Genomic DNA, 12,799 nt, shown 5'->3' on the forward strand with positions numbered 1-12,799 from the left:
AAGTCACTCTAGTTACTGCTATTGAGTGCTTATTGCTTTAGCATTCTGGAACTTTACCAGCTCACATATATTTTCAAGTGTGGTACTTTGGCTTTCCTTTCAGTTCTGTGCTATTCTCAAAGCCCTACCAAGATCTACTATGACTTTTTCCTTTAAACTAGCCATAGTCACATTCTATTGCTTGCAACCAATACAATCTACTAGATACAATCAACGTATGGGGTGGGAACATGTTCGCATTTTCTTCTCAGGTAGTGAAACTAAGTCACACAGGGATTAGTTTCCACTGATTGGATCCAAAGTCCTTACTGTATCTTCTAACAAAGTCAGTCCATAGTAGTTACCCTCATCTGCAGCTTTTCTTTCCATGGTTTTAGTTCCCTGTGGTCAACTGACCCTCTTTCTGATGTTCATCAAAAGTTCATAGTAGCCTAATGCTATGTCACTCACCTCACTTTATTTCATCACATAAGCATTTTATCATCTCGCATCATCAGAGGAAGAGTGAGTACAGCACAATATTTTGAGAGAGAGAGAAACTACATTCACATAACTTTTGTTACAGTATATGACTGTTCTATTTTTATTATTAATTATTGTTGATAATCTCTTACTGGGCCTAATATATAAATTAAATTTTCATAGGTATGTATATATAGAATAAAAATCATAGCATATGTAGGGTTTGGTACTACTCACAGTTTCAGGCACCCAGGGGGATCTTGGTATGTATACGCAGTGGATAAGGGGGGAGTACTGTATAAATTAAATGTGTCATTGCATCCTTCTTTTATTTTTTTTAAGATTTTATTTATTTATTCATGAGAGAGAGAGAGAGATTGCAGAGAGAGAAGCAGGCTCCCAAGGAGCAGGGAGCCCAGTGTGGGACTCGATCCCAGGACCCTGGGATCATGACCCGAGCCGAAGGCAGATGCTCAACCATCTGAGCCACCCAGGCGCCCTGTATTCTTTTTTTAAAAGATCTTATTTATTCATTTGAGAGAGAGAGAGAGAGAGAGCTTGAGTGAGGGGGAGGGGCAAAGGGAGAAGTAGACTCCCCACTGAGCAGGGAACCCAATGCAGAGCTCCATCCCAGACCCTGGGATCATGACCTGAGCCAAAGGCAGACACTTAACCATCTGAGCCACCCAGGTGCTCCTGTCATTGCATCTTTATGAATATTTTTCAGGAACTGTGGTTACTTCTTATTTTCTGACATATTAAAAGATACAATTTCTCTCCTGGAATCACAATGGTGCTGCTATAATCCCACTGTGTCAGAAAAAAAAAATTGTATTTTGTCCTTAATGGGCAAAAGCCACTCAATTACTAGACCAATTCTCAAATTAATTTTCTTCTTTTCTTGTTTCTACTTTTAAAAGTCCTATGCACATACAAAAACACAAAAATTAAATAATTTTAGAGGGAAAGTATATTTTTAATTAAGAAAATAAAAGTAGAATTTTAGATTTGTATATTCCGAGACCAATATTGATAATGAATTAAACATCAGAAAATATTTAAAACAATGAAAATTTCCCCCCAAGTTAATGTCAGACACCAAACCATAGATCAAGGAATACCAATCAGGAAAAATGCCCCCAGAATTACTCCTGGCATATCATTTTCAAACTACAGAAAACAAAGCATTTAAAAAAATTCCTCAAAGAAGCCAGAGGGGAAAAAAATACCTTACCTACAGAGGGAAAAGATGGGAATGACTTCTGACTTCTCTTCAGATCTAGGTAAAAAGAAACCATGCAAGTAAGAAGAGAATGGCATGAAATATTTGAAGTTTTGAGAGAAAAAAACCACCACCCTAAAATTTTGCACCCTGTAAAGTGATTCTTCAAAAGTGGTAAAATAAAGACTTCCTCAGAGAAATAAAAATTGAGAGAATTTGTTGCCAATAGGCCTGACTTGCAAGAAATGCTGAAAGAAGTTCTTTGAAGAGAAGGAAAATATAGATCAGAAACTCAGTTCCACCTGAAGAAAGGAAAAGCATCAAAGAAGAAATAAGTGAAAGTAAAATAAAAACTTCTGTTTTTCTTATTCTTGATTGATCTAACAGTTTACAACCTGCTCAAAATAATAATAGCAACAATGTATCAATTATGTATGCTTATATATAAATATATCTTGTGTACATATACTCATGAATGCTCATATATAATAAGTGAAATGAATGACAGCAATGATACAAAGGACAAGAGGGAGCAATTAGGATTGTTTTGTTTTTATAAGGTAATCACACAACCTATGAAGAAGTACAGTGTTATCTGAAAGTGGATTTTAATTAATTGTAAATGTATATTGCAAACTCTAGAGAGACCACTAAAAACAGTTAAAAAGTAGAAGAATAACTAATATGTTAAGAAAATACAGAAAGTGAAATTATATAAAATCCTCAAAACCACAAAGGCAGAAAGGGAGTATGAAACAAACAAGAACAAAATAAGGGCAACAAATAGAAAATAGTACTAAATATGGTAGACATTAACTATATCAATATTCGCTTTAAATATCAGTGTGTGTAATAACTGCGTGAATTAAAAGACTGGGATTGTCAGAATGGATCCAAAAAACCAAGACTCAATTATATATTGTCTACAAAAAAACCACTTTAAAGATAAAGACATGCAAATTTAAAGTAAGTGGATGGGGAAAAATACACCATTCAAACATTTTTTTTAAAAAAGCAGGAGTAGCTATATTAATTTCAGACAGGGCAGACATCAAAGCAAGAAAAGTTATCAGGGATAAAAAAAAGGCATTGCATAATGATAAAGGGGCCAATTCTCCAAGAAAATATAAAATCCTTAACATGTATGCACCTAACAACAGCATCCAATTACATGAGGCAAAAACTTACAGAATGGCAAAGAGAACTAGATGAATCTACTATCAGAGTTGGAGACTTAAATGCCTCTCTATCAGAAATAAGCAGATGGAAAACTAAGTATATCCTTACCATGCAATCCAGTACTTACAGTCTTTGATAATTTATCCAAAGAAGTTAAAAACTTACGTGGCACACAAAAACCTGCACACAGATCTTTACAGCAGCCTTGTTCATAATTGTCAAATCTTGAAAGCAAACAAGATGTACTTTAGTAGATGAATGGCTAAATAAACTATGGTACATCCAGACAATGGAAAATTATTCAACACTAAAGAGAAGTGAGCTATCAAGCCATGAAAAGACATGGAAGAAACCTGAATTCATATTACTAAGTGAAAGAAACCAATCTGAAAAAGCTATGTACTATGTGATTCCAACTGTAAGACATTCTGGAAAAAGGATGGAGACAGTAAAAATGTCAGTGATTGCCTTGTCTGAGGAAAGTATCAGCATCCTAGAGACTGACTGGAAAGCAGGGCTCTTAGTGAATGCACTAACCTCTGCCTCTAGACTTCATCCCAGCCTGCTTTTACCTACAGGTCCGGGGCCTGAAATGTAGCCCCCAGCCCAGCCATCCCTGTGGCAGACTGGCTGCCCCCACAGCCCACAGCCCACATCCTTCTATCCTGGACATTTCTCCTTGCTAAGGGGGTTTTCTACAATTTGGAGTTGTTCCATAAACTGACCCTTGTATCTGTATAGCCTTTAGGAGATTGTTGTAGTTAAGAAATCAAGGACATCCCTTCAGCCCTGAACAGGTTCTCCCTCCAATTCCAACCCAAAGTTTTAAATACGTTTCTAGTTTACTACTCAATAAATGTGTGGATGATTTCACACCCTTTACTGTTCTACATACTTAAAGTCCTATTTTAGCTTTACAACTCAGACAAGGTGGGGAAAAAATATCAGTGATTGCCAGGAGTTGGGGTGGAGGTGGGAGGGAATGAATAGACACAGCACAGAGGAGTTTTAGGGCAGTGAAAATACTCTGTATATTATAATGATGGGTACAGGTCCTATCCATTTGTCCAAACCCATAGGATATGCAACACCAAGAGTGAACCTTGACATCAACTATGGACTTTTGGCAACAATTATGTGTCAGCGTAGGTTCACCAACCATACCAAAGGTACCACTCTGAAAGGGAATGCTGTTAATGGGGAGGCTATGCATGTTTGGGGGCAGGGGGTGTATGGGATATCTCTTATCTTCCTTCTAATTTTGCTATGAACCTAAAACTGCTCTAAAAAAATAATCTTTCAAAAAAAATTTAAAAGTAACTACTGGGACACCTGTGTGGTTCAGCCAGTTAGGCATCTGACTTCGGCTCAGGTCATGATCCCCGAGTCTTGGGATCGAGTCTGAGGAGCCTGCTTCTCCCTCTGCCTGCCGCTCCCCCTGCTTGTGTGCTCTCTCTCTCTCTCTGTCTTCTCTCTCAAGAAAAAAAAAAGTAACTATCAATCCCTCTGAAGTTTAAGGGCATATGAGATAATCATGAAAGATAGCCTACTGGTTTCTCCGTGAGAATGTCACCTCTTACCACTTCTTCCTTCACTCCCCTTTAAATCAAGGTGTAGCAGCCTCAGTGAAAACTATGGATAGGGAGAAAGTAAGGCACTAAAAGTGATTAGGAAAAAAGGGAATCAGCAGACATGGGGCTTTCAGCAGGAGGTACCTAATGAATCTGATTGATACATTGTCAACTTTATGGGAAGCAGAACAGTAGGTAAAGGGACCAGCTCATAACAGCTGTCAAGAAATGATTGTTAGGGCGCCTGGGTGGCTCAGATGGTTAGGCGTCTGCCTTCAGCTCAGGCCATGATCTCAGGGTTCTGGGATTGAGGCCCACATCGGGCTCCTGGCTCAGCGGGGAGCCTGCTTCTCCCTCTCCCTCTGCCTCTCCCCCTGCTCATGCTCTCTCTCTATCTCTGTGTCTCAAATGAATAAATAAAATCTTTAAAAAAAAAAAAGATTGTTAAATGTTCAGCTCTTTTGCAAGCCATTTGTTAAATACAGCCATTACAAAAAATCCATAAACTTACAATTAAATTATATTAAAAATAAGGTAATACTCAAAATTGGTCACTTAATTTGTTTTATTATATTTACTATTATCTGTGCACACGGGGTATTTATGTCTCTAGTATCTACACTGTGGAAAAAATACATAATGGTGGGCTATTGCACATCTCTTCCCAACTTTGTGCTCAGCTATATCACATCAATCATTTACAATCAGCCAGGATTGTAGTATTTACAGCACTGAGCCAGCCAATACTACAAGTCAGGGCTTTTCTTGGAAAGCCAGTCATTCAGTGTTTACCAGCACACCACACTCCCTGCTTTACCTGCAGGTGCTGATCCCTACCCTCAAATGGCATCAACCGTCCACCGCTGCCTCCTGTCATCACTATCATAAAAACCAAAACCCCCAGGAATTAGCATGCTAATTAGGTTAGATTCACTTTCTAGTTTGTGACCTCTTCCGAATCTTAGCTTCTTCCTCTATAAACTTTTGAATATATTGAAAGAATAGTGGAAAAGGAAGTGAGATACATAAAAAACTTGGAACATCAAAGGAGCTCAAAAACATTATTTCTTACCCTATTTCCCCTTTACGGGTATCTACTTTGAATGAAATTCAGGAACAAGAGGAAGATATTGAATCGTAAGGACACTAAACAAATATCAAGCAGAATAAAATAGAAGTAATCTGCACATATAAGTTGTAGGAGAATATTAGTGAAACTTCAAGCATAATGAAGATATTTAACAATTCACAAACTTCCCCCTTAGGCATTTCCTTTATGCTTGTCACAGTGTCTGTTGTCTTTCTACACATATTTATTCACCATAGGGAGCAAGGATTCTGTTGCCCTCTACTGCACAACATCAAGTAAACATATGTAATTTGCCAGATTTATCCTCAAAGAGACTCTTTCAAAATGCAAATCATTATAAAGTCTGCATGTGCTCATTTGTGGTCAGCAGGGATGTCCATGCCTAAGGGGGCAAGGGAGGAAACTTATCATAAGTGCACTAGTAGTGAAATGAGATCTATGGCCACTGCTCTCCAGCATTCTGCAGTGTTCTCTAGCATGAATGCATAAACATTATAATCAAAGAGAATCTACAAGTCAGTCCAAAGCACTCAGCTGTGCACCTGTGATATTCTTTTCTCCAATCTCTCTGCACAGTGATTAGTTTGATATTACTCCATGTATATAATGAACACTGAGTAGCAGGTCAAAAGTAGAATCCTCTTAGGTAATATCATCATCTTAGTAACCTGGACCTACTGTTCAGTTCCAAGGCTGACCGTGACAGTAGTAACTGCTTCTGCGATTATACAGACTCTTTGAAACGGAGTGCAAATCAAGTATGCATCATTAACATGTAATTAGTACCTCTCGCAGAGGGCTTTTACCCTGGGACAGGAGCCCGGCAACACTTCTTTGTTTTTGAGACTATAAATAGAGCACTGAATAAACCAAGAAGTCTAACTATATGATTGGTTTGTTGCAAATTTAGTGAGAAGAGGTTAAAAAAAAAATCTGTCTCCTAAGATCTAGTCAACTTCAGGCTAATACCATTGAAATGAAACATTAACAGTCAAAAATCATTGCCTAGTGCTGTAAATTGAGCTTTGGATGAGAAAATAGAGCATTCTTATCCAAGCTCCATCATTCATTCATCTAATTCTGAAATATTTATTCAGTGCCTACCATATGCTGGACATTCAGTGCATCTTAGAGTTTCACCATATGAAAATCAATTATTCTATAAGCAAATAATTACTATATGCCTATATCGTACCAAGTTCTACATTAGGCAAAAGATTACAAAGGTGATCGAAAGATGGTACAGTCCACACCTTCCTGGAATTTGGTGTACTCATCTTTCTGAGTTTTGCTTTCCTAAGGTTAGTTTTGGAGTTCTTATCCTATAATTTTTCATTAAATTGGTGCTGCTCCCAGATTTTCCTACTAAGTTTGCAGCAGAATCTGCTATTGTCATTTCTTTATTTTTTCCCCCACCACATAATTTCTCACTGAAAGCCTGCTTTCTTTTCCTTCTTTGTATTAGTTATAAAGAAGCAGTATCACTGTTCAGAAACATTTGAGGAATAAAGATAATCAACATGTGTGAAATAGTAAAGTCAATAGGAGTGAACACATATTTTTTAAATAACCAAAATATTAATAGTTTGGTGTACTTTCCATTTTCTCTGCTTTACCCAGCACTTCTTTTTCCTCATTGGCCCTGATCTTTTTCCCATTTGGGCAGCTAAGCTCTTGTTTTCCCATTGTCTCAAAGATGAGAATTTCCTATGACAATTACCTTTCATTCTATAGGTCAAAAAACCAATGTGAGAATTCTTCCACCTGCTAGCAATGTTCATCTTTTATTATACATTCAAGAAAGAAAGCAATGGGAGTAAGTGACTCCATTAAATTCGCTGCAAGATAGACTTGAACCAAAACTTCAATTATTTAATTTCTATGCTCTCTTGCTCTAATGGGGGGATAAGCAGGGGAAGGGGGTGTCATGATGGTGCTTTGGGTCCTCAGGTATGTGTGTGGGTTCAGAATCTATACCAAACATCTGATGAAATGTGTGAATATTCTCCTTCCCTCAGGGCAGTTATTCAGGTAATGGGCATATATCCCTTTGGACAAGGGCTAGAAGAATTTTTCCTTAATACATACACAATAGCTGTGGCACTTCAGGGACCTTCCTAAGATTGACTCAGTCTCTCCTTCAATATATAGCTCTAAATCTAAAAAGTAGTTAAGCTAACAATATTGGATCAGGGATTGGAGCAGCTGATATCAATCTTCTGTTCATCTTTATCTTTTCTGAAACTAGACAAATACATAATCAAGAAAACCCCTCTGAGCTACCCACAAATTTTGTCCCTCAGAACTCAGTGGTCTATTGACCATTACTATCAATTGGCTATAGGTCAAAGCCCCGAAGTGACATTGCTCTTCAGGAGAATAAGCAGAGTCACCTTTTCTATGATGATAAAGTGCTGCCTCACCTGGCTTTTGCTATTCCAGAATTCTGTCACACCCATTGAAACTAGTGAAACCAAGATTGTCCTTTACAAACAAACAAGAAATAAAACTAGACATTTTACTATGTGTATAGTGTTATCTCATTAATTTCCCTAATGACCAATATTAGGAAGTTTTCATGTACGTTTCTGATTTCTTGTTTCTGAGAGCATTACATGATAGTTTTGTTCATCTGGGGAGGATAAATCCTTATTACAAACCTATATCCGTATTTTTGGGAGAAGACAGCAAAGCAACAGGCCTAAATGTAACTCTTGTTCCTGCTATTCAGGGTAGACGTTCTCCCCAGATTTGCTTACCTGGAGACTCTTCAGAGCCACAGTGAACTGAATATTTCCTGTGTTGATCAATGTACACATCAAGCTCATGACACCAAAAAACACAGGGGACTTCCAACTATGAATGGAATCGGTACTAAAATTGTCTCCAATCAGGTATCATGCATAGGAATAAAATCTAATTCTGAGGAGAAATACAAAAGGCTAATAGAAATACAATAGAGTGTTGTTAAATCTTAAACATCACAAATCATGATGATGCCGTGCCAGTTTGAAATAAAACTTTTATGATTTAGGTGAGTTGTAAAATATTTGAAGGACTTCTGGGTTGGAAGTTAAGAGAGGTAGCCCTTATTTACAGAGGCCTCAGGCATTCTTAGGTTTTTACAGCTGCTATGCCCTTGGACTTGGTTATGTTTTCACCACCTGTGGGGCAAAGGTGTCTTCACCATATGGTCTGCCCTCAAGTACAGACTTTTGGAGGAGTCTTTCCTTCATCTTTCAGACAGGATTTAAACAATTTGTACCTTATGCTCTAGTTACCCTTATAAATCAGGTGACCACATAATCTTTATCAAAACAGGGACAAATTTTTGAGTAAAAATGGTTAATCACACCAAGAAAATGGGCATAAGCCAAGACTGATCTGGGAAAACCAGGACTTTTGGTCATTCTATTGTAAACTGCTTATTTGTTTCTAAACCTGCCCTTTCAAATAAACAGTATTTTGCTTGTACTAGGCATTTAGTAAACATTTATGAATTAATCAATGTCTAAGGAGACTAAGCAGGGCAAAGGCTCAAATCTACCAACAATAACAGTGGGTGGAAACTAGGACAAGCAGAGATCAGCGACAGAGAGGACCGGGACAATTGGCAAGAATAAAAGAGAAGAAAAGCCAAGAAGACTCTAAACAATACATGCATGTGACAGGTACACAAATGGTAACAGGTTAAACCATGACTGCTTTCTATAGAGGTAAGTGGGATAATAATAAAGCTTCAAGAGATGTGGTCCAAATAATTTAAATTAAGAGAAAATTTTCACAGCAGGCATCATGCAGTTAATTAATGTTTGCTTCATCTTGTATTTCAAAGAATGGGAAAAGATATGTAGAGAATGAGTATGAATTATTTTAATCAGATAACACAAATTAATACATAGTAAAGCACTGATGATATTATTAAGATCATCGAAATTAGTGCTAAGACTGGCTACTCTGAAAACAGGAGATTGTGATTATGTCAAGAGGGGAGATAACTGGGAGCACTGACTGTTTCAAGAAGGAGTGGGTCTCAGTTGGGTGGTCATGAGGGAATTCTAGAGGCAGCCCAAAGGGACCAGCACCTGGGAAACAAAGAGAAGAGAACGAGATATTAAGCCGATGAATGTCAACACAGGATGGAAACCAAAGTACCATATAATATAGGTTTTTGCCTTAATGCCAGGAAAACCACACCGTCCTATTTGGAGTGCCAGCAAAGCTGATGTCACTGAGATGCTACGGAGGACTCCAGGGTTACTCACATGCCTTTCTCACCACCTGATATTACTCATTTTAAGGACCTCTTTTCCCTGTGTGCCAAAAGTTTGCAGTATATAAGTTTGGTATCTGTCATGCAACAGGGTAAATTCTTTTAAATAGAGGATTTTTTTATTTTGATGGGAACCTAAATACCTCATAGGAAATTGATAGTGCTTTGTCAGAGGCTTTACAACTGCCTACTCAAATTATCAGTGATTTATTGGGGAGCTCACACAGGGCAGAAGGACAATATTTCTAAAGGCAACGATTGTGCTGACAGAGTTTCAAAAGCTGCTATTAACCCATAGCAGACTCCAAACTTAGAAGCCCCATTTTTTGATACTATAAGAAATTTTTCTTCATTTTCAAAAATATGTTTCACAAAGGAAAATGGACAAAGAGGCTATAAAAGGGGCTAAAAGAAATTTGACCGGATTATGGGAATTACATAACAAAATAATTCCCATGCCAAAGTCCCTATTTGTTTGGTTAGTATTGTATCATCAACAAAATCATTTAAATTCAAGAGAGACTTTAAAGACACTAGACTTTTACTATGCCTAGTAAACAGATGAAATTACTTAAAATATTACAGAGATGTGCTATTTATCAGCAGAATACGTTACAGGCTACTTCCAAAGTAAACACAGGAAGTTTTCCCTAAACCAAATTTCCAGGAACCAGTTGGATTTTATAGAATAAAGGTCCATAAAAAGTAAAAGATTTTGTCGAGTTACAGTGTGTATGATATCTGAATAGCTCAGGTAGTGGTAAAGTCTTAATATATACAGATACAGTGGTAAAGCCTCTTCCCACTTTGGGCACACTGGAGGATATTAGATCTAGGAAGTCATTTATTTCTACTGTTGTCCAGGAATTATACAAATGTTTGCAGATTCCTATAATTTTCAGTCCTCTGGACAAGTAGAATGAATAAATCAAACCCAAAAACAAATCACTGGCAAAGATTCTGCAACCTCCTATGATAGGAGAACCTACAATTCTACCATCAATCAGCCTTATTAAAAATTAGAGCAACCCACATCTATAAGCAAGCAGAGTCTCTCACAGTGAACTCATATTTGGCAAGCATATGGATTTTGGCCTGAGACCATGTCCTGTGCCTAATTTAACTAAATCCTCTTACAATCATTCTAATGCCTTAAAAGGCATCTCTTTTCTAGCTAGAAAGCCTCAAACAAAGTCATAAACCCCTGGAGTGACCCCCTGGAAGAAGTCTCCTGCTCCTACTGACCAAAAGATTTCATCTACATGATGTTTCAGAGAAAAGATGGGCTGTCACTGCCCTGACAAGGACCCATTCGAGTGCTTCTGATCATTGATGGCTATCAAAGTAAAAGAAAAACTCAGCTAGTTGGTGCTTCCCATGGAAATAGGATCCTTAGGAGGACTGGATTGCACTTCCCACAAAGGACTTGAAACAAGATTTTAAACTGTTATTGATACTGAACTCAACTGAAAAGAGGTATTCTGGCTAACTTATTATTTTTCTAGAACTTTTATGAAAGTGAAATTGTAAAAATTTGAATAAGATGATACCTTCAACACTATTGCAAGCATTCAGTTCACTTAAGCTTGTTTGGAAACTTCTAACCAATGACATCTTGAGTAAATTATGCCTACAAGATCATAAATCAATTATGCCCCTATGATCATAAATCAATTTAAACACAGAGGCATTTCTTAAAAGCCTCAATCAGATACTACACTTGGTCCTTACCCCACAGAGAGCAACCCATAGAATTTTGAAACCTGTTTTTTCCACATTCTTATCACTATTCTTCACAGAACATCTTTCAGAGAATTGTAAGTTACACTATAAAAAGGAGAAGAGTTGACAGTTTTCATTATTCAACAAATGTTAGGTAATGTCAAAAGGAAAAACATGAAGTATCCCCTTTGTTATAATAAATGATGAATTCCTTGATAACTGAAACCAAACTGTATTTGCCTCTGTCTTTCTAGAAGTTCCTGGCATAGTCCCCTGTTCATAGACATACACACACATTCTCAATCAAATCTGAATGTAGCCAACTTAACAGAGAGAAGCTTCAAAGTAAACTTTTAGCTAATTTTCAGGATTTACTCTTAGGGTACCAAAATATAGATTAAAAACAAACAAAACTTAGTAGTGACTGGACACAGAACAATGAATGTTCAAAGGTGAGATTTTCCAATCTAATCATGCCCTGTACTCAGCCTGGCTTGACTCTCTCTTTCATATTATGTCAATCCCTCTTTTGCATATAGACTCATTCATTCCTGCTTCAGGGAAAGCTGACCATGAAATTCTCCTTATAACACATCATGGCTTCTGGCTGTTCAATTAGTGACAATATACACACATAAGACAAGATAATTTACGTTATTGTTACTTTAGGAACTCAATGAACTCAAAGTATTGAAAAGTCTGTTTGCAAATTTTAGATTTCTTATTTTATGAAACATTTTGTATTTGAACTAAATATTAAATGAACCACTGAGAGACAGTGTAGTACCAAAACTTATCCTTTTTTCCCAGGAAAAGATAGGTTTTAATTTTACTTTTGAATCCAGAGTATACTAATACTACTCTCAAAGATTCAGTGCTCATAAGGGATGAGAAAATCATCTGTGATACCTCATTCTTCCTACTGTCTCCCTTTCTGTACAACCAAAAACAAGCTATTTTGGAAACATATCTTGGAAAATTGAAAACTGTGCCGTTAAAGAAAATGGTTTCATGGCAAGATCACAAAGTGAATATTCATTACCACTGAGGACAGAAAAGGGAGGGATCTAACATTTGTTAAGAAACTTATTTGAGCCAAGTGTCTATTTTTAGCAAGTAATTTTACTGAACCAAACTCAGTGGAAAAACCTAGAAATGAGTAAATGATCCACTCGAAGGTACATAGGAGATTTGTTAAACTAAACAAAATGGAGTCACAGTAAAACATTTTAGTTTTAGGAGATAACTTGTTTAGTTCCTGCTCTGTCTGCCAGTGATAC

At 37.1% G+C, this 12,799-nt stretch overlaps 1 long non-coding RNA gene across 10 annotated transcripts in view; it reads right to left on the reverse strand.

Moving 5' to 3' along the window:
* LOC112822377 (uncharacterized) overlaps positions 1-12,799 on the reverse strand; it is a 153,516-nt gene that overhangs the window by 53,896 nt on the left and 86,821 nt on the right. For 8 of the 10 annotated variants that reach the window (XR_012380101.1, XR_012380099.1, XR_012380095.1 and 5 more), the window contains one exon: positions 9,403-9,609. The exons of the other annotated variants lie outside the window; for them this stretch is intronic. This is a non-coding gene — a long non-coding RNA (uncharacterized lncRNA). Of the gene's footprint in view, positions 1-9,402; positions 9,610-12,799 lie in introns of those variants that run through there. 10 annotated transcript variants of the gene reach the window in all.

The sequence above is a fragment of the Callorhinus ursinus genome, unplaced genomic scaffold (assembly GCF_003265705.2).
Source record: "Callorhinus ursinus isolate GAN/ISIS: 27379988/994484 unplaced genomic scaffold, GSC_fseal_2.0 scaffold1, whole genome shotgun sequence".
NCBI classification, from domain to species: domain Eukaryota; kingdom Metazoa; phylum Chordata; class Mammalia; order Carnivora; family Otariidae; genus Callorhinus; species Callorhinus ursinus.